The sequence below is a fragment of the Pinus tabuliformis genome, chromosome 6 (assembly GCF_031772625.1).
Source record: "Pinus tabuliformis cultivar Carrire ecotype Pingquan chromosome 6, CPIR1, whole genome shotgun sequence".
In the NCBI taxonomy this organism is placed as follows: domain Eukaryota; kingdom Viridiplantae; phylum Streptophyta; class Pinopsida; order Pinales; family Pinaceae; genus Pinus; species Pinus tabuliformis.
The window spans coordinates 556,563,082-556,584,462 of record NC_142292.1 but is presented as its reverse complement, the minus strand read 5'-3'; positions in this window follow the sequence as shown (position 1 = coordinate 556,584,462).

Genomic DNA, 21,381 nt, shown 5'->3' with positions numbered 1-21,381 from the left:
TAGGATGTTATTGCAATTTCCTCTTGCCTGTTGAATCCTTCCAAGATAAGATGAGACTTTCTGGGATTTATTTGAAGGCCTGTAGCTTTCAGAAACAGGTCAATGGCCGCATATATTCCTCTGCTCAGGCAATGGGTGGGGGACGGGGGAAACTCGGATCATTTTCCCATTTTCCATGAAATTACATTATTTAATCTATTAGTTATAGATGATTTAACTTATGATTTATTCATAATAGCTAGTTTCTAATATTATGGGTCAAACTCTAACTAACAATATTACTATAATATTTAATATTATTATTCCATTTATAATATCGAAATATAATATTTATTTATTACACAACAACTATTTTCTAGCTAAATTTAATATTATCATTTTATAATATCGAAATAAAATATTTGTTTATTACATAATAATTGTTTTTTCTAACTAAATTAAACAATTTAACAGATTACCTAAGGGCTAATTTCCAATGGCTAACTCTGGGCACTGATGCATCCTTGCTATTTATTCCCTTAGATCTATTGATTTCTCACCTTGTCCTGAGGATGAACCACATTAGCTGGTTTGAAACGACGACCAAATCCTAACGATGTGATTAATCCAAAAGACTGGTATCAACATTATGGATCACAAAAGTCTTAGATCTAACAGAGATCAAATCTAGACACCAATCCTTTTGATTTATACTCAATCTTTTGTGACAAGGTCCTTTGTTGGATGCTTTAATTCCCCTGGAACAATTTCTTTTTGTGGCTTAGAACTTGGAAATTCAAATTCTTCTGTAAAGTCAGTCCCTTTCTCCTAGATTGTCAAGCATTACTCTTATGTGATTTTGGTCCATTATTTGATTTCTCTGGCTTCATCTTCCTCGTGACTCAAAGATGCAAGCATCAATGTTTTATCTATTTTTGAAACTTTTGGAATTTCATCATATTGAAATTACTTCTCCCAATCAAGAATAGACAAAAAAAGTTCTTTTATGTATTTGTCTTCTTCTGTTAAAGAATCAATCCTTTCATTTAAATTTGTAGCCTCTCAATAAAATCTTGAAATTTTATCCATTCCTTTATAGAAGTTTGATTGATCTTTCCATAGAATCAGACAAATCTGTAAGGATTTCTCTATAAAAATTCCAAAACTCTATGTGGCTTCTTGATTTTGATTTAGTTGGCTTTCTAGAGAATTGATTTGCACTTTTAAAGTTGTAGTCATGATCTCAAAATTTCTTTCAGCTTCTTCCTTCAAAATGCGAGTTTGGTCTTCATGCATTTTCCTTAACTCCTGAATATGTTGCTTACGTATTGAATTTAACTCTTTCATTCCACTTGAAAATTTTTCTATAAATTTTCCCTTTCTACAAAAAAACCTTAAATCAGATTTGCATAGTAATTTTGCAAATTTTCTTCATTAAACAATTCATTTTTCTCTAATTGTTTCCCTACAACTTTAATTTTCTTAGACTATTGTCATATGAGGTTGCAATCTCATTTAAATGATATTGGTCATAATTAGAAAAATTTGTTAAGGCTTGGGAGGATTCTTGGGCCTTTACTTTCACATCCCCTTGAGATTGCCAATCGAATTCGGACACAATCTCTAAAGAAGCATGCTTCCATTTTTTTTCTCCTCAAAATTGACTTTGTTTGAGAATTGAAATAGTAATATGTCAAAGAATGAATTGTATTTGGAACTACCTCTAACTCAAAAAATGGTTTGAAAAAAAAGGATTCCCAAGGGATCTTGGTAGAAATAGGTATCATTGAGGTTTTAGGATATGCAGTGGACAAAATATCCATTTTTATTAATGATAGTTTCATCAGACACCTACTTTTCTTTCTCCTTTTCAACTTCCATTTCTTGACTTGTTGTAGTTTCTAGTTCCTTCTGTTCTATCTCCTCAATGGAATGAATTAGAATAATTTATTGTTTAATTACTTTTTTCTTTTTATTGCTTTTGTTGTTATTTCACTTTATTTTTTCTCTTTAGAAATTTCCATAGCTACAACTTTTGCTATAACATCCTGATATTTTTTCATTGCTTCATGGCTTCCTGCTTCTTTACCTGTGACGACAACATCTTCCATTTTCAATTTCAACTTCTTCTTCCTTTTGAGAGACAATAAAAGTATTTGAAGTGATTTAGTTGAAATTCAATTGAAAGAATTTAGAAGTTTTTAATTCCTCAAAAGAAATATTGAGATGGAGAGATTTTTCTTTTAAGATATTTTCAAACATATTTTCTCTAAACTTTTGTAATCGATCTCTTGTTTCAATATCTAAAAGCTTTCCTTTTTCAACAACTTTCTTAAAGTCATCAATATCTATGAAAATCTCATCAAAGGGAGGCTCCTGAAGAGTAAATATTTTCATAAAAATATCTGTTATATAACGACTAATAATAATCCCATGAGGATAATAATCATACTAAGGTACATAATGTAGCCAAACTTCTTGAAGCTCCCCCACTTCTTTGAATCCATGTACTTTTTCCCTAATATTCATGTTAGCAAACTTAATTGGAAACAAAGGCCAAATTTTATTCCGTAACTTGGCTTCCTGGTATGACCATTCAAAATGGCTTGATTTTCAACTTCTATCAGGGCAAGCCTTTCAAGGATATATCAGGGGAAATCGTGGGGGCCAACCTCACCCTCATAAACTCTTATATAAGAAAACAACTCTTCCATAAAACAATGACAAATGGACTCTAGGCCTTCTTTCAGATTTTGGCTAATTCTTGGAGGAGCTTTTCCAAACAGGATTTCATAAAAAGGAATTAAGACATAATGACAAATATCATAAAAATGAAATTTGAAATGGGACTCCCACAAAATTGGGGCATAGTTTTGGATAGGGAGCTGCTAGTCAGAGGGGTAGTTCTATTTCATGAGGGGAAATGGAACTGAGGAAATGACAATATCTATAAGATAAGCAGACAAATAGAAAATGTGTTTGTATCCACGGGGAGATGATAATGACAACTTTAAAGAAATATGTGATGTTTTGTGACAAAAATATCGGCCCAATTGAGATGTTTCCCATTATTTAGGATGCTATGGATTATTGGAATCCATTTGATTTAACGAATCTTATTCCCCAAATTATCTAGTTAACTTTTTGATAAGAAAATTTATGGGTTTCTTGAAAATGACTATGGGATACTCCTTTTTTGCATAGAGCTTAAACCCTTCATTTCCTTCCCTTATCCAATCTTGAATTACTCTGTCATAATTATCTCCACATTTCTTGAAGAATGTGCTTCGAAAATTCTTAAGGAAATCAACATTAAGCTAGGTTTCTGGGGGACTGAGCTTATAGATAACCAATAAGAGTTAAATTTTCCATGAGGCTATAACAATTTTGCTATTGTATGATATTGTTTGGGTTGAAATATTAGTATGAGAAAAAATCCATCAAACCATGCCGTAATAAGGAAAAATATTAGCACTAGCTGCCCATCTATGTAACTCTGTTGCTCTTATTGATTCAAACTAATTATTCTTTGTTCAAGAAGACCTTGAATTTTGTAGCCATCCTCTTTCTTCAAAGAAATAAAAAATTTCCTCCCATATCATCCTACCTTATTTTTGGGTCTTGTAAGTGGAGTTGGAGATGAGGAATGGGTTGAGGTTGACCTCCTATGGTTTTTGATTATGTATTTCTTTAATATTCTCACTTATCTATTTCACTTCTTGTTTCACTGCTAGAGATTTTCCTTTCTTCCCCATTCTTTGACCTGCGAACAAAAAAAGAGAATATATAAGATTTTCTTAATTAAAATTTGAAATGTAATTAAGAATATTTTATGATTTCATCCTGATTACACAAAATTTCTGCAACTGATATGATATTTTCTCAATTCAATCTTCTCTGAACCAGATATAAGATAATGAAAAAAACATGCATGCAAAATACTCTACAGAATTATAATTTTTTATTAAAGACCTGGTGATGGAATGAGTTAAATTACTCATTAATTTCTTATAGAGTAATCCAACAATATTTTCTCGTAAATTGAGATAGCATGGGAGGAATTTATTATTGATATCAAAATAAATTTAATATGTGTGAAACAACAAAATTTCAAATCAATTTTATTTCAATCATAATAAATGAAATGCACATAAACCAAGGAAGATAAATATTATTTTATTCACGGAGTTGGGTAGTCGGGTGGTTGGGTAGTCATAAGTTCTTATTTTTGTTGAAGTTTTATTTCTTCTCAACCTAGACTACAAGAGTCGGGTGTTGATCATAGGTTGGGTAGTGGAGAGAAAATACTTGAAGAGATTTGGTAGTTGGCCTGACTGCTAGTCGGGAGGTTGGGTTGTCAAGTATTTTTTATTTAATTTTTTTTTATGATTCCGACCATTGAAGTTTAAAACCTTTTTTTTGATGTTTTTCTTAAAATTTTCAAAGCTTTAATTTTTTGGATTTTTTTAGGAAAAACATTAAAAAATTTGTTTAGGACTTTTGTTTTTTCCCTTTATGTACAAAACAAAATAGGATTTTTGTAATCCTGAAATATGATAATAGAAAGACAACCATGCACAATAGAGACAATATTTTTACACTAGGAAACCCAACCTTTGGATAAAATCAAACAAATTTTCTTTAGGATAAATTATTCTTCTGTAAGGTTTACAAATCAATAATTTGTCTAGAAATATGTGCTTGAATCCAAGTCAAAATATCAGTCAAACCATGAACACATTCAACATTTAATAAAAACATCTAATAGGCCTCTTCGTGTCCTCTTCAAAGTCTACAACAAGTCTTGTAGTCCTATAACCATATTCTATGGTCAATGCTTAGAAAGTTTAGTTCGGTCAAAAGGAAAATAAACTCGGTCAATGTTGAATCATCAACGTTTAATTCTTCAAGAGTAGTTTGATTAGGATTGGGTGGTGGATTCCTTCTAAATGATCTCCAAGGTTTTTTTTTTGTTAATTTTTTTTTTTTTTTTTATTTTATTAAAGGCATTTCGGAAATGAAAATTTTCACATCAGTTATCTCATTAGACATTTTTTAATTACCTTTTGGATAGAGTCTAAATTGATGTTATCTTTTTCTTTTTTGTCATCAACAGTTTGACTAGTTGAAGGATTTTTAGAAGAAGATATTGTTTTATTTCTTTCTTGTCCTACTGCATGTTTTGTTGCTATTTTTGATATTTGTTTTTAAACATTTAGGGCCTCCTCCATACTTAGGGCTAATGAAGTTTTTTCTGCTCTAATAATAGCAAATGTAATATCAAAAGGAAGAGCCGTATTATAACCTCATTTAGAACATCATCACCTAGCCTAGAAGTTGTAGGTATTCTATTAAGGATAGAAAGTAGTCTTTGATTAAAATATTTGATTGATTCTCTTGAATTCATTATGATATTTGATAATTCTACAACTAAGGTTGCTTTGCTTTTGTCCTCTCCATACATTTTGATAATTAATTTTTCAAAAGATTGCCAAAAAGTAATGGAACCATCAACTAAGGTAAAATACCAAGTTGTAGCTTTTCCCTCAAAGGTGAATGGAAATAACTTGAAAACTTTGTCTTCATGTTGAACTTCTCATAGCTTGAGGGATAACATGAATTGTTTAACATGTTCATAAGCCATGTTAGGATCACCAAGATTTTACATTGGAAGCCACCTTTCAGAATGCTTTGGTAGATCACGTTGATCCCCAGGAATAGCAATGGGTCGAACAGATAACCAAGGTTGGCTTGCCATTGGTGAGTTTGGGGAATATTTCTTTCATTTAAATATGTATCCTATCAATAAAATCTTGAGATTTTATCCATTTTTTAATAGAAATTTGATTGATATTTCCTTAGAATCAGACAAATCTATAAGGCTTTCTATCTGAAAATTCCCATACTCTGTGTGGCTTCTTGATTTTTATTAAGTTGGCTCTAAAGAGAATTGATTTTCTCTTTTAAAATTGTAGTCATGATCTCAGAATTGCTTTCAACTTATTCCTTCAAAATGCGAGTTTGAGCTTGATGTATTTTTGTTAACTCATGAATATGCTACTCATGTCTTGAATTAACTCTTTCAACTCCACTTGAAAATGTTTATGTATATTTTCCCTTTCTACAACAAAACCTTGAATGAGAGTTGCAAAGTACTTTTTCTAATTTTCTACATTATACAATTCATTTTTCTTTAATTGTTTCTCTAAAACTTTAAATTTCTATAAAATATTTTCATATGAGTTTTCAAGCTCATTTAAATGATATTGGTTATAATCAATAAAAGATCCTAAGGCTTGGGAGGATTCTTGGGCCTTTTCTTTCACATCCCCTTGAGGTTGTTAGCTGAATTCAGACACAATATCTAAAGAATCATGCTTCCTTTTCTTTTTTCTCGTCACGACTGACTTTGTTTGAGAATTGAAATAGTAATCTGTCAAAGAAGAAACTGTTATTTAGAACTACCTCTAACTCACAAATTGGTTTGAAAAAAAGGATTCCCAAGTGATCTTGGTAGAAATGGGTGTCATCGAGGTTTTAGGAGATGTAATGGACACACTATCCATTTTTCTTTGTGATTCCAATGGCTCTTCTTTTTTCTTAATGACAGTTTCATCAGACACTTGATTTTCTTTCTCCTTGTCAACTTCCATTTCCTGAATTGCTGTAGTTTTTGGTTCTTTTTGTTCTGTCTCCTTAGGGGAATTAATTAGAATAATGTCTTGTTCACTTACTTTTTTCTTTTCTGCTGCTTTTGCTATTATTGCACTTTCTTTATTCTCTTTAGAAATTTCCATAGTTGCAACTTCTACTATAACATCCTGATCTTTTTTCATTCCTTCATGGCTTCCTACTTCTTTACCTATGACTACAACATCTTCCATTTTTTCAATTTCAACTTCTTGTTACTTTCTAGAGACAACAAAAGGATATGAAGTGATTTGGTTGAAATTGAATTGAAAGAATTAAAAATCCTCTAATTCCTCAAAATAAATATTTAGAGGGAGACCTTTTTATTTTAAGAATTTTTCAAACATATTTTCTCTAAACTTTTACAACCAATATATTTTTCCAATCTCTAAAAGCTTTCCTTTTTCAACACCTTGCTGAAAGTCATCAATATCTATGAAAATCTCATCAAAGGGAGGTTCTTGATGAGTAAATATTTTCATAAAGATAATTGTTATATAATGACTGCTAATAATCCCATGAGGATCATAATCATACTGAGGTAGATAATGTAGCCAAACTTCATGAAGCTCTTTGGATTTCTTGAATCCATGTCCTTTTTCAATGATATTTATGTCACCAAATTGAATTGGAAACCCAGGTCAAATTTTCTTCTATAACTTACTTAGCTTCCTAACCCGACGATTCAAAATGGTTTGATTTGTAACTTCTCTCAAAGTGATCCTTTCATGGAAATAACAGGGTAAAAGGCGAGGGCCAACCTCACTCCCATAAACTTTTATATAAGAAAAAACTCTTCCATAAACCAATGACCAATGGAATCCAGGCCATCTTTTAGATTTTAGCTAATTCTTGGAGGGGTTTTTCCAAATAGAATTTCATAAAAAGGAATTAAGTCATAATGACAGATATCATAAAAATGAAATTTGAATCTGGAATTCCACAAGATTGGGGGATAGTTTTGGATAGGGAGCTATTGTTCAGAGGGGTAGTTCCATTTCATGAAGGGAAAGGGAATTGAGGTAATGCCAATATATATAATATAAGAAAACATATAATTAATATGTTTATATCCAGGGGGAGATGATATTGACAACTTTAAAGAATATGTGATGTTCTGTGACAAAATGTTGGCCCAACTGACATTTCCTATCATTTATGATGCTATGGATTATTGGAATCCATTTGATTTTACAATGATAAGATCTTGCTCTCCAAATAATATGGTTAGCATTTTGATAAGAAATATTATGGGTTTCTTGAAAATGGCTACAGGATACTCCTTATTTTCTATGAGCTTAAACCCTTCATTTCCTTCCCTTAGCTAGTCTTCAATTACTCTATCATATTTCTGTCCACATTTCTTGAAGACAGTGCTTTGAAAATTCTTGAGGAAATTAAAATTAAGCTAGGTTCCTAGGGGACTGGGCTTATAGATGGCCAATAGGACTTCAATTTTCCATGAGGCTTTGGCAATTTTGTTATGGAATTATATGGTCTGGGTTGAAATATCAGTACGAGAAAAAATCCATGAAACCATGTCCTAATAAGGAAAATCCTAGCCCTAGCTGCTACTTTGTGTTACTATGTTGCTCTTATTTCTTGAAACTAATTACTCTTTGTTCGAGAAGACCTTAAATTTTTTAGCCATCCTCTTTCTTCAAAGAAATAAACAATTTGCTTCCCTCTCATCGTACCTACTTTTTGGGTATTTTAAGTAGAATCAGAAATGAGGAATGGGTTGAGGTTGACCTCCTCTAGTTGTAGATTCTCTATTTCATTAATATTCTCCCTTGTTTGCTCCACTTGTTGTTTCGCTGTTGGAGATTTTCCTTTCTTTCCTATTTTGTGACTTGCAAACAAAAATAGAGAATATATAAGCTTTTCTTAATTAAAATTTGAAATTTAAGTAGGAATCTTTTATAATTTCATCCTACTTGAATAGAATTTCTGCAATTGAAATCATATTTTCTCAATTCAAGCCTATCTAAACTAGATATAAGAGAATGAAAACAACATGCAAGTTAAATACTCTACAAAATTATGATTTTTGATTAAAAACCCGAGGATGGCATGAATTAACTTACTCATTAATTTACCATAGAGTAATCCAACTGTATTTTCTCGTAAATCGAGATAGCATTGGAGGAATTCATTATTGATATCAAAATGAATCCAATAAGTGTGAAATGATGAAATTTCAAATCAATTTTATTTCAATCACAATAAATGAAATGCACGCAAACCAAGGAAGATAAATATTATTTTATTCATGGAGTTGGGAAGTCAGGTGGTCGGGTAGTCATAAGCTCTTATTTTTGATGAAGTTTTTTTTCTTTTCGACCTCGACTACAAGGGTCTGGTGTTGATCGTAGGTCGGGTAGTTGAGAGAAAATACTTGAAGAGATTTGGTAGTTGTCCCGACTGCTAGTCGAGAGGTTGGGTTGTCGAGTATTTTTTTTTATAATGTTTTTCTTAAATTTTCAAATTTTAATTTTTTTGGATTTTTTTAGGAAAAACAATAAAAATTATGTTTAGGACTTTTGTTTTTTTCCTTTATGTACAAAAAAAAATAGGGTTGTTGTAATCCTGAAATAAGATAATAGAAAGACAACCATGCACAATAGATACAATATTTTTGCACTGGGAAACCCAACCTTGGGATAAAATGTTATGAAACTAGCTCACAAAAAGATAGAAGAGATAGATAAATGCCTTCAAAATAAGCCTCTTTGAGGGGGAAACCTCCTTTACATTACACAAATGAACAATTCTTAGATGATACAAATGACAAGACCTCCTTACTATATATAAGAGTCTAAGGGGTCATAATATAATTAGAGCCGACATAACAAGAATAATGTAAGGGCACAATAATAACAATAATGGGCTTCTATGGGGCATAATAATAACAATATGGGTACTACATGGGCACAAAAATATAATAAGGGGTTTGTACTGACAACAATAAGGGGTTACACTAGTACTATAGGGACCTAACATGCCCCTCTCCTTCAAGAAGTGTTGTCCTCAATGCTTGAGTAGTGCTTGATGCTTCTGTATAAATTCTTGTTCTCCCGTGTGGAATCTTCAATGGGTAAGTTCATCCACTTGATGAGATACTCTGAAACTGATTGATTTCATAGCTGTTGGGTTCTCGTTTCTATCACTGGTCCAGGTTCCAATATGATTTTTCCTTCCTCGTCAAGTTCTGGCAATATTGTTTGAACTAGGATCTTCTACAACTTTTGAATGAGTAGCCACACTTCTTTGTCCTTCTTCTATTCATCCCTTGCTTCATTTTTCCAATCTGGTTGGATAATAGAAATTGCACAAAACAATGCTTCCACATCCTCATCCTTTCTTGAGAGTGCATCTGTAACAACATTTTCTTCCCGTTTTTGTAGATGATTTCAAAGACATAACCCAACATATTTGTGACCCATATTTTCAGTTCCTCTAAAGATAATATTTGTTCTAAAAAGTATTTAAGACTATCATGATCCATTTTTACCTTGAAGCGTCTTCCCATTAGGTAAGGTCGCCATTTCTTAAGTGTATGTAGTATTGCCAACATTTCCTTCTCATAAATAGCTTGCTTGAGATGTAGCTGTAAAAATACCCAATCACCTACATCAAAAAAAACTTTTTTCACTGCGATGTTGACCTACCTATTGTTTCATTCGATTGTGCACCAAAGTGGCTTTATCCTTTAACATTTGGAGAACTTGTTATTGATGCTCAATGTGATCTTTCACTACTTGAATCTTTTTCTTCTTGATATGTCTTTCTATCTTGAGAGTTTGAGGAGTGGTAATTGCTTCCAGTGCATTACAAGATATGGTCGGATTCATTTCTTGATGCTCGATGTGATCTTTCACTTCTTGAACATTTTTATTCTTGATATGTCCTTCTTTCTTGATAGTTTGAGGAGTGGTAATTTTGGCCAATGCATTACAAGATATGGTCAGATTCATTTCTTCTTTCACGATGTGATCTTTCACTTATTGAACCTTTTTCTTCTTGATATGTCCTTCTATATTGAGAGTTTGAGGAGTGGTAATTCTTGCCAATTCTTTACAAGATATGATCAGATTCATTTCTTCTTTCTCTGGGTTGGTTCCTGGTGTATATCGTCTTCTTTGGATGTTTCTTTAGCTTTTCTTCCTCCTATTCATAATATTTGTAGAATAATTTATTCTCAGCACACTTATGACCTTTAGTGTATTTGTTATCACAATTGTAACAAATCCCTTTTGCTATTTTTTCTTCTAATTGTTGTGGTGTCAACCTTGTAGGTTGTGGAAGGCTAGGAGAAACAACACTTCCATATTTATAACTGTGAGGGTTAGACTTCCTTGTTGCCATAATTTTTCTTTCCACTTTTCTTGCCAACATGAATGCCTTCTCCAATGAATCAGGTTCCCAAAGACGAACCTCATGTTAAATGTTATCCTTTAAAGTCCCTATGGAGGCATCAATCCTCTGCTTCTCTAGAATATAAATTTCCCTTATATTCAATTTTTGAAAGTCCTCAATGTGCTCTTCCATTGAACACTTTTGTATGAGATTTATCAAATGGCTAAATAAGGTGTTTCTCTTTGTATCCTCATAATGTGTTATCATTTCCTCCATGAAAATTGACCACGTAACAAGTGGTTTACGAGAACAAAGCCCTTTATACCATAAAAATGGATCTGGTTCTAAATATGAAGATGCAATACGTACCTTTTGTAACAGTTATACCTCTTGTAGATCAAAATATTGCTCCATCTATAGTATCCAATTTACCGGATCCTTGCCATCAAACTCGCTCATATCGCCTTTTCTTGATTTTTGGAGCTCGATCTTGAAACGACTGTAACTCTGTAATTTCAGATCTTCTAGTTTTGAAATTGTGACCTATAGTAGCCCTCTGCATCCTCTTTCTAATTCCACTAGTCTGATTGAAATTTGATTCTCCAAGAAGGAGCTATGCACAATCTCCCAAGATGACGTGATTATATACCTTTTCATAAGAGCGAACTTGTATGAAGTTCCACGTGTAATTGTTTTGACCTTCGGATCTAAGAAATATATAAAAAAATATACACTTCGTCTAATTTTTGTAACTTCTTACGAAATTTCAATTTGATGCTCAGAGAGATAGTTATGATGATTTTCCCCAGGTCACCTATTTGGGATGTTATTTGGGAGCTTGCAAAAACTCTAACTTCCTCAGATCATATATTTGAAAATATAGTGATCCAAGATCTGAATTTTGGACCCATGGTTTAGACTAATTTCTTCTCAAATCGGTTTTGTTTTTGAATTCTAAAACTTCGTAGAGAAAACGTTATAGCTAAAATTCCACGATGAGTTGTTTTAAATGAAAATTTGGAGCTTGCAAAACTCCAACTTCCTCAGATCATATCTCCAAAAATATAGCGAGACAAACTCTGAAATTCGGATCCCAAGTTCAGCGCAATTCTTTCTCATATGGTTTTTTTTTTCTCTTCTGAAATGTCGCATAAAAAAGGTTATAGCTAAAATTCCATGATGACATGTTTGGAGCAGCAAAACCCTAGAATCCAAAGCTTTGATACCAAATGTTATGAAACCAGGTCACAAAAAGATAGAAGAGATGGATAAACACTTTTGAAATAAGCCTCTTCAAGGGGGAAAACTACTTTACATTACACAAATGAAAAATTCTTAGATGATACAAATGACTAGACCTCCTTTCTATATATAGCAGTCTAAGGGGTCATAATATAATCAGAGCTGACATAATAATAATAATGTAAGGGCACAATAATAACAATAATGGGCTTCTATGGGGATTACATGGGTACAACAATATAATAAGGGGGTTGTACTAATAACAATAAGGGATTACACTAGTAATATAGGGACCTAACATAAAACTGAACAACTTTTTTTACCAGAAATTATTCTTCTGTAAGGTTTACAAATCAATAAGTTTTCTAGAAATATGTGCCTAAATCCAAGTAAAAATATCAGTCAAACCATGGACACATTCAACATTTAATAAAAACATCCAATAGGCCTCTTCCTGTCCTCTTCAAAGTCTACAACAGGTCTTGTAGTCCTATAAACCTATTCTACGGTCAATGCTTAGAAAGTTTAGTTTGGTCAAAAGGAAAATAAATTCGGTCAAACTTTTCCTTCTAGATCACATGTGTGAATATCTAAGAGAGAAGAGAGATATAAGACTTACTTGACAGTCAAAATTAATTGCCACATCACATATATATACCTATCAAATGGGGGTATAATTACCCAAGGGACATGCTCTTTCTTCCCGTGAGCTGACTTGACTTCCTAGGCTGACTTGGAGACCTCAAAAATATTTTTATTTAATTTTTTCTAGGCCATATAGGAATATTTCATAATTCTACAAAAAATAAAATCTCCCTCTTAACGAGGGAGGTATTCTCCCTTGCTAGAACATATTTCCCCTTAGTTGAAAATTATCCTTCACAAGAAAAGCTCATGAGCTTGCTATGTTGGTGCATGAATATAGATCACTCCATCCTCGAGTAGGAAATGTGAGTATCTCATCCCTTTAACCATGAACAAATCAACTTAGCCCAACCAATGTCCTTTATGACTCTTCAGGTAAATGTATCCATCTCTTATGGTTAAGTCAACATGACCTAGTCAATTCCTTCTGGCTTCTTAGGATATGGTCTTCCCCTAGACCATTCACCTCTTGCCAAATCATCATGGCCCAACCGAGTCCTTTTAGCTTCTCAGGTGAATTTAATCTATTAGCCTTGGTAAAATCAATATGAACCAACAAAGTCCTTCAGGTTTATGAGGGGAAGATTTGTCAAATCCGTAATTTCCTTGAGTCATTCACCCCTGGTTAAAGGACTTAGCCAAGTCCTTTTTATTATTAGGTGAATGTATCCATCTCTCCTGGTCAAATCCACATGACCCAAACAAGTCCTTCTAGCTTCTTAGGAAATGGTTTTCCCATTCTTGTAAAGACATCAACATTCCATCGCAACAAGGGAGACATTCTGCATTATGCCAAGATTTTCTTTGAAGTATACAAACTTCAATTTAGATAGAGGCTTGGTGAGAATGTATGTAATCTACTCATCAATGGATATGTATTGGAGCTTCACTTCTCCCTTCCACACCATGTATCAGATGAATTTCCCTAATTAGAGAGTCTTGCAAGAAGCTTCCAAAGCCACATCGTTTGTTGAATTGCAATACTAGCTATGAAATACTCTTCCTTTATTGTACTAATTGTGAAATAAGTTTTCTTCTTGTTAAACCAGGAAATGATAGCCGATCCCAAGCTAAATCGACACCTCGAGGTGTTATTTTAGTCCTCAACATTTCTAACCCAATCTGAATTAGTATATCCCTACAGTCTCACTTCACCACATGAGACATATCTCAAACCATATCTAATTGTACCACACAGGTACCTAACATAAGATTCACTGCATGTCTTAGCTTAACCATAAGTTGGCTAGCTTTCCTCACTAGAGCCATCACCATAACTTCTTTTCGGTCACCCTGACTAGATGTTCCCTTTGACACTGAAGTAGATGCTCCTATGGAAATCCATGATGCTCCCTTTGTCATGGAAAAAAATATGCCTTCCATTATTTCTCCCCCTATCACTAAAGCATAATCGGTTGTTTGACATGGTCCCTTCATATAAGGCATAATTCTCCTAGAGACCCCCCATATATGATCATCTAGTTTGAAAATCTCAACCCATGACATCCTCTTAGAAGGTGACTCCTTCCATTCTTCCTGATTATTTTATTACTTGGAACTAGAAGCTCTTCCAGGCATTGGGTATAGTCCTAGATGTCTGCACAATATTCACGATCAAATACCAATCACTCCTATTGAGTCAACGCTTGAGCTCATAGGCCATACAAGAACCTAACCATCTAGCGATTGGAGCAAAAATATCCTCATAGTTAACTCCATCTTTTTTGCTGAACCCTATTGCCACAAAATTTTCTTTGTAATTCTTGATGCTACCATCTACTGCATGAATCATTAAATTGGAAGTCTCGACAATTCTTCCTTTCTGCAAAACTCCACTCAGGAGGCCATGGAAGAAAAAAATATAACCACGAAAAATACAAGGAAAAGAGGATAACAAAAAAAAAAAATAATAAAAATAAAGAAAAAATGGAATACATATCTCTTGATTAAGGAAGAAACCATTGGAGATTATCAAGTCCTTCTCTGATAAATCTAAAAGAGAAGCTCAAAAACCTGTCATGTTCCTAGAGATCCTAAAGCACTAATTCCTTTGACTTCTTTTGAGGTGAATTCCCATCATCATCATCATCAAAATTGGTTGTTGATGCATGATGTTTTTCCTTCCTTTTCTTCTAAGGAAACTAGAAGGCATAGTGTCAAAAATGATGAAAAATGAAGCATTTGACCTTCAACATATCCTTCTTCTTATGATCCTAAACAAAAGTGAGTATTCTACATGTATACTCCTTATCTAACTTTCTATATTTCCCTCTTCCTTTTACTTTCCTTGTATGAGCTGCAACGAATTTTGTTTCTCCATCCTGCAGACTCTGTAAGCTATTCTTGGACAACAATTTGGCCTCTTCTTGGATAAAATCACTCCATAACTTATTAAACATGGGTAGTTTTTCTCTTTAATGGATTCCTTGAACAAATGGCTCCATAAGGAAGGAAATCCAATTAGAGTCACTGTAAAAAGCTTTGCATCAACAATGGTGTCTCCAATGGTAATAAGCTCATCTTCGATCTAGGAAACTCTCATGAGATAATAGACTATAAAATATGATCTAGTCACCATGCCACTATGATGTCTATTTCTCAAAGTTAACTTCCTATTAGTGTTGTTGCTTTCAAACAATCCTACGAGAGCATCATATATTTCTTTGGTAGTCTTCAATGCTACAATATGAGGAATCAAGTTGTCCTTTATATAATCTAGAAAGATTCACTTAGCCTTGGGTTGATTCTTCATATACTTTTCTTTCTCTTGAGCTTCGGTTGACTCTGCAATGAATTTATACACATGTTTCTGAAGCTCATTCTCTTCCAAGATATGGAGTATCTTGGTCTTCCAATATTTGAAGTTGATGACACCATCTAACCTATCTTCAGATCTGAGACTTGGCGTTGATTTTGGCATGATACCCAAAAACTAATCAAGGTATTGAACACTTGTCTCTTAGGTTTATTTTAATGGCTACTCTTTCAAAAAGTCTATGATACCATGTTGAATTTTTCTACAAGGTGAGCAATAGAAAACAATTTTCTATCTGATAATTACTACCTAATGATCCTCAATCAATTTTTCTCCTACCACTAATATCATTGAGAAATTATACACAAAAAATATCAATAGAGAATGTAATAGAAATAATAAAGATCATATAAAGACAACCATGCAAAATAGAGATAATATTTTTACCTTTGGAAATCCAACCTTGGGAGAAAAACCAATATTTTTTCTTTAGGAGAAATGATTCTTTAGTAAGGTTTACAAATCAACGACTTTTCTAGAATTTGTGCCAATATTCAAGTCAAAATATTAGTCAAACTATGGCCACCTTCAACATCCAACATAAATTTCCAACACACTTCAACCCATCCTCTTCAAAGTATATGGCAGGCCATACGGCCACTGTGGCCTTTTCACCCTATTCTTTGGTAATCACAAGATAATTTAGCTTAGTGAAAAGGCAAATAAAATTGGTCAAAAATTGTCTTGCTAGATCACATGTGTGGCTATGCAACAAATTTTATGAAGAGATATAGAAGACTTGCTTGATGGCCAAAATGAAATGTCACACCACATATATATACTTGTTGAATGGGGTAAAAATACCTAAGGGACACAACCTTTCACCCCTGATCTGACTTGGCTTCTTGGGTTGACATGAATACCTCAAAAATAAATTTATTTAATTTTTTCTAGGCCATATGATAATACCTCCCAATTCTACAAAAAATCCACACCATCCTGTATTGAGTGTTGTATATTTTTACGACTATGGTGAAGCAGGATAACTTGACGTAGGAAAGACCCACGTATACCCATAATGTGCATATAAAATGCATAAAATCTATTTTCTGTAGCAATTTCAATGACCCTACTGAGTCAAATCTTCATTATTCAAGGTTTAAGGCCCATTTATAAAATCTTTGCGGAATGATTTCATAAACTAATAACTGTCTAACCCTTGAATAATGCTTTCTTCTTGGGACTGATACTCCACCTTCATAAACCTTCATCTAACTTTATGCACTGCATATAAACCAAACTCCCACACTTTACTTTGGTTATTCATGTGGACTTACCCATAAAACCTTTTATGCGCTTATTTATATTATAAATATTATAGAAATACTCCACAACATACGTGATATTACCTTTTCGCATTTGTTTCAGCCTTTGCACATTTCTCGAGGCTCCCTTTATCACAATCGTAATTGAAATCTCGTGAGTCACACTAACATACATTCCTCCTTCGCATCCGATATGTGATAACACATCCGGACTTCAAACACAATAAACCTGTGTCCATTACCTTCTCGGGTCCACTCTCATCGCATATCGCCATATCGCATGTTGCATTTGTTAAGGGCTAAGTTCCATCTCCCATTGAATGTTGCAATGTGATCTAATGGCCGATTGCATCGGACATCACCTTTCACACTCTCTTGTGGCCCAAGATTTATTAACTCACCATTGGAATATTACGATGTGGGGTTTATTGCGATCCTCCATTGTTGATCAAAGCAATGATCCAATGGTTAGAAATGATATCACTCATCGCAATTGCAATCGCTTAAGGTCGGGGTTCATTACTCTTGTGATATTTTGCGATGCGATTTCAATTAACGAATCTTCACCATTCATTTCGTGCCTCCATCTTATGCGACTTAATCCAAGCCGCTTGTCACAAACCAATCTCATTTGTTGATTGTCTAGATCCAACGGCTACTGTGCATCAACTCTTCACTTCCTGTTCTTCTCTTCACTTTGGGGTTTACGCCACTTCTTCAATGTTTTTTGTGGTTCTGAGTACTTTAGTGGTTCTCGTACTTCTGCTGTTTTGCTACGAAATTCCTCCTGAGCTTAAGTCTACGTGTTATTTAATTACAGTCCCTGCAAAACTTTCACTTTGATCCTTTGATCAGTTCAACGATACATTATGAACCTCTTTATTATTCTTCTCCTCTGTATATTCTACCAAACTCTTCCTACAACCTTTGTTACACAGAATACACTGATTCACACATAATTTATCAGTCAATGCTCAAAACGCACATTTATAAAATTTTGGAATTAAATGTATGTATATGCATATATAGACAAATGATTACATATTAAGGCTCTCTATCTCTCTGGCCTGCTTTTCAATATCAGTGGATTTTGTTTCACAATTCTGCCCGTAGGCTTACAGTCACACTCTAACTAGCTTAATTATCCAACCTCACTAACCTCTATCTATGCCTTTTAGGCTTACATTTATACAAAAGGATTCTACAACCAATTCCTGGTTTAGATCCATAAAACTCTCAATAAAATCCTAAAATCTCTTCTTTATCCCTAAGGATCCTCTCTAATCCAAAAAATCATGAACTAACTCCTAATCTAAGATTTACAATTAATTCTCAAATATCTCAATCTCTCAACTATCCTAAATCTCTCATATTCTCCTTCATTTGAGAACATTTACAAATATGTTTCACAATATTCAATTAAATCCTATTCTCATTAAAATCACTCAAAAGCCTAAATAATTACATTAATTAAATACTTAGGAAAACAATTTCCTTAAAACACAAGACCCCCTATGTCTACTAAAATACAATAATATTATTGAGCTGAATGCTCCTGCATCAGACACCCGAGGTAAATTTTTTTATCACCTCTTAGTCATAAGTCTGATGTTGTTCTCAAGGTCTCCATACCTTATGCTTCAATGCTCCACTTGTCCTAGTTTCATAGTTTGCTGCTATCTTCCTCTTGTTGTCACTCCTTTCCTTTCTTGTCGTTGTCTTCTTCTGAGACACTTTCATCATTAACTTTCCTATCAAATCAATTTCTTTGTCCAGTATATCCTCTGTTTTCTGATTGTCTTCAACTCTTAATTTCTAAACTTTCATTACTACTGCCATCCTTTTATCCTCACTCTCTTGTTCACTATTGTCTTGCACCTCTTTAGCTACTGCCATATTGTCTTTCAGGACAATTTTCTGCTTCTGCTTTCTGTACCTATTAGCTTCTTCTTGACTGCCATTTATGACAATTTCTTTGTCATACTACATCAGCATTTTATCTTGAACATTTATCCTCTACTTTTCTAACTTTCTTCTTTGAAGGTCTAACTCTCTATATAATTCAATGATTTTGCTTGGAGTAAGTTTTGGAAGTTTTACACAATATCCAATTTCTTCATTTTCTATTGACCCATCATCACATGTTCCTTCTTCCTTTGCTAAATCTTCCTTAACATATTTTAGTAGATGTTCTTTCTCTTCTTCTTTCATTTGGTTGTCCACCTGTGCCAACTATGTTCCAGTTTCTGCAACAAAATCTGCAATCATAAGACAATTATCAAAATAAAAAATATAAGGCCTTCGTACCTCTTCTTCCTCTAACAACCTTTCAGTATGCTGCTCTAGTATTTCCTTTAACTCCTCTGTCAACACATCAATATGTTGATTCAAACTCCAAGAATTCTTGAGACTATTAGCAAGTCTCTTCTCCACATCATCCGTTTTAATGATGCCTTTCAACACTTGTTCACTGTAGTGAACTGTTTCTTTTCCAGTTTCCTTGTCATACTCTGATTCAAAAATTTCATCTTCTGGAAGGTATTCTTTCATGTTTTTGACAGCTTTAAAAGACTACCTATCTTCTTCCAAACATACAACCATACTCAATTATCAGTTTTAAAACCACAAGACCTTATGGTATCATTTGATGCTTCAGTCATCAAGTATTCTAGCTACTCTGAATCATTCATATGATTCAACTTCTCTGTCTCTTCATCACTTTCAAAAAGTAATGGTCCATGTTCTAGATCACATACCAAAACTTCAACACCTTCTCCAACATTTCCCTTTTGCTATAGCTCAACTCTTTCAAGCTTCTTTGTCTCCAATTTGACATCTATAATCTATTCAAGTTCCCTCAACTCCTTTATTAACTGCATATTCACCTGTTGTTCTCTCTTCTCTTGTAGTCTCCGCCACTTCACTTTCTTTCTCATGACATAACCATATTTCTGGTCCATCTCATTTCTCTGCAGCATTTCCATTAACACTTCAAGCTGAACTACTATCTCAACCATTTCTCTATTATATTCTTCGTCACTCATTCTCCTGCCATTTGCCTTAACATCCTTCTTCTTTTGTCCTTTGCTATGATATTTTTCAAAACCTCTATTATGACTGTCACTAGTCATCATCCTCTCCATCTCTATGAGTTCCTTTCACTTCACTATGAGTTGTGTAAGCCTCTGCAACAACAAGTCCTCCCTACTGGCACTTACCTCACCAAGCTTTCCTCTATACTTGGTCTTTTAGCAAGCCCTTGGTTCTCTATCTCTGGAACCTCTTTTGAGCACTTCTCTCTACTCCTTCTAGGCTTCAACTCATTTGCTTCTTCTAAGAACACAACTATCCTCTTTATCCAACCTCTGTTGGAATTCCTCAAGGTTCTGCCACATTCTGCTTTCATTCAGAAACTCTTACCAACTTCTTTTATCCCTTAGCAATTCTACCCACATCCTCTATGAAATTTCCTTTGTGAGTTGCAAAAATACCTCTGTAGTAACAATTCTCCTCCTTGCTACATATCCCTCACTAAGCTTCTCTCGTCTGAGCTTAGTCTGTTAGCATTTCTCTCGTTCTTTCCTCTGGAACCAATTGAGCACTCCTTGCTCTAGGTTATTGCAATATTCTCACCTTCTTATGTTGTTACATGTGCATCAATATAAAGAACACAACTCTCCAATCTTCAAATCAAATTAAAATAAAAACATATCATCTCACCTTCAAGATCTTTGTCTGATCTTGTCCCCCCATTCACCATCACTTTGAATGGACTGTTCTTTTCTCCAACCTTCAGTTGTATCTTCAAACTCTGCTACTTCAAGAACTTGCAAAAGTCCCTCTTACAGTTTAACTATTGTAATCTTGCTCTAAATTCTCACTCATTTAATTTTAGCTAATCATCAGATAAATCTTCATACCCATCTTCAGTATATCACCACTCTTGCAAACCTGTTTCAGAAGATCTTCATACTTCCATTGCGCATATTTTCAAAATTCAGATACTATCAATCAGATTTAGAATATGGTTCTTTCTTTCAATCTACCAACTTTATCATAGCAAAGCTCTAATTGTCAGCAACAATTACTCCTTCGCTGAGTTTTCTTTCACCGGTTCGTTCTTGCACTGAGTTCTTTGAAAACACTTACCTGTTCTTGCTCTGATACCAACATTTACACAAGAAAGACCCGTGTATACCCACAGTGTGCATATAAAATCCATAAACTCTATTTTCCCCAGGAATTGCAATGACCCTGCTGAGTCAAATCTCCATTATTCAAGGTTTAAGGCCCCTTTATAAAATCTCTATGGAATGATTTCATAAACTAACCACAGTCTAACCCTTGAACAATCCTTTCTTCTAGGGACTGATACTCCACCTTCAT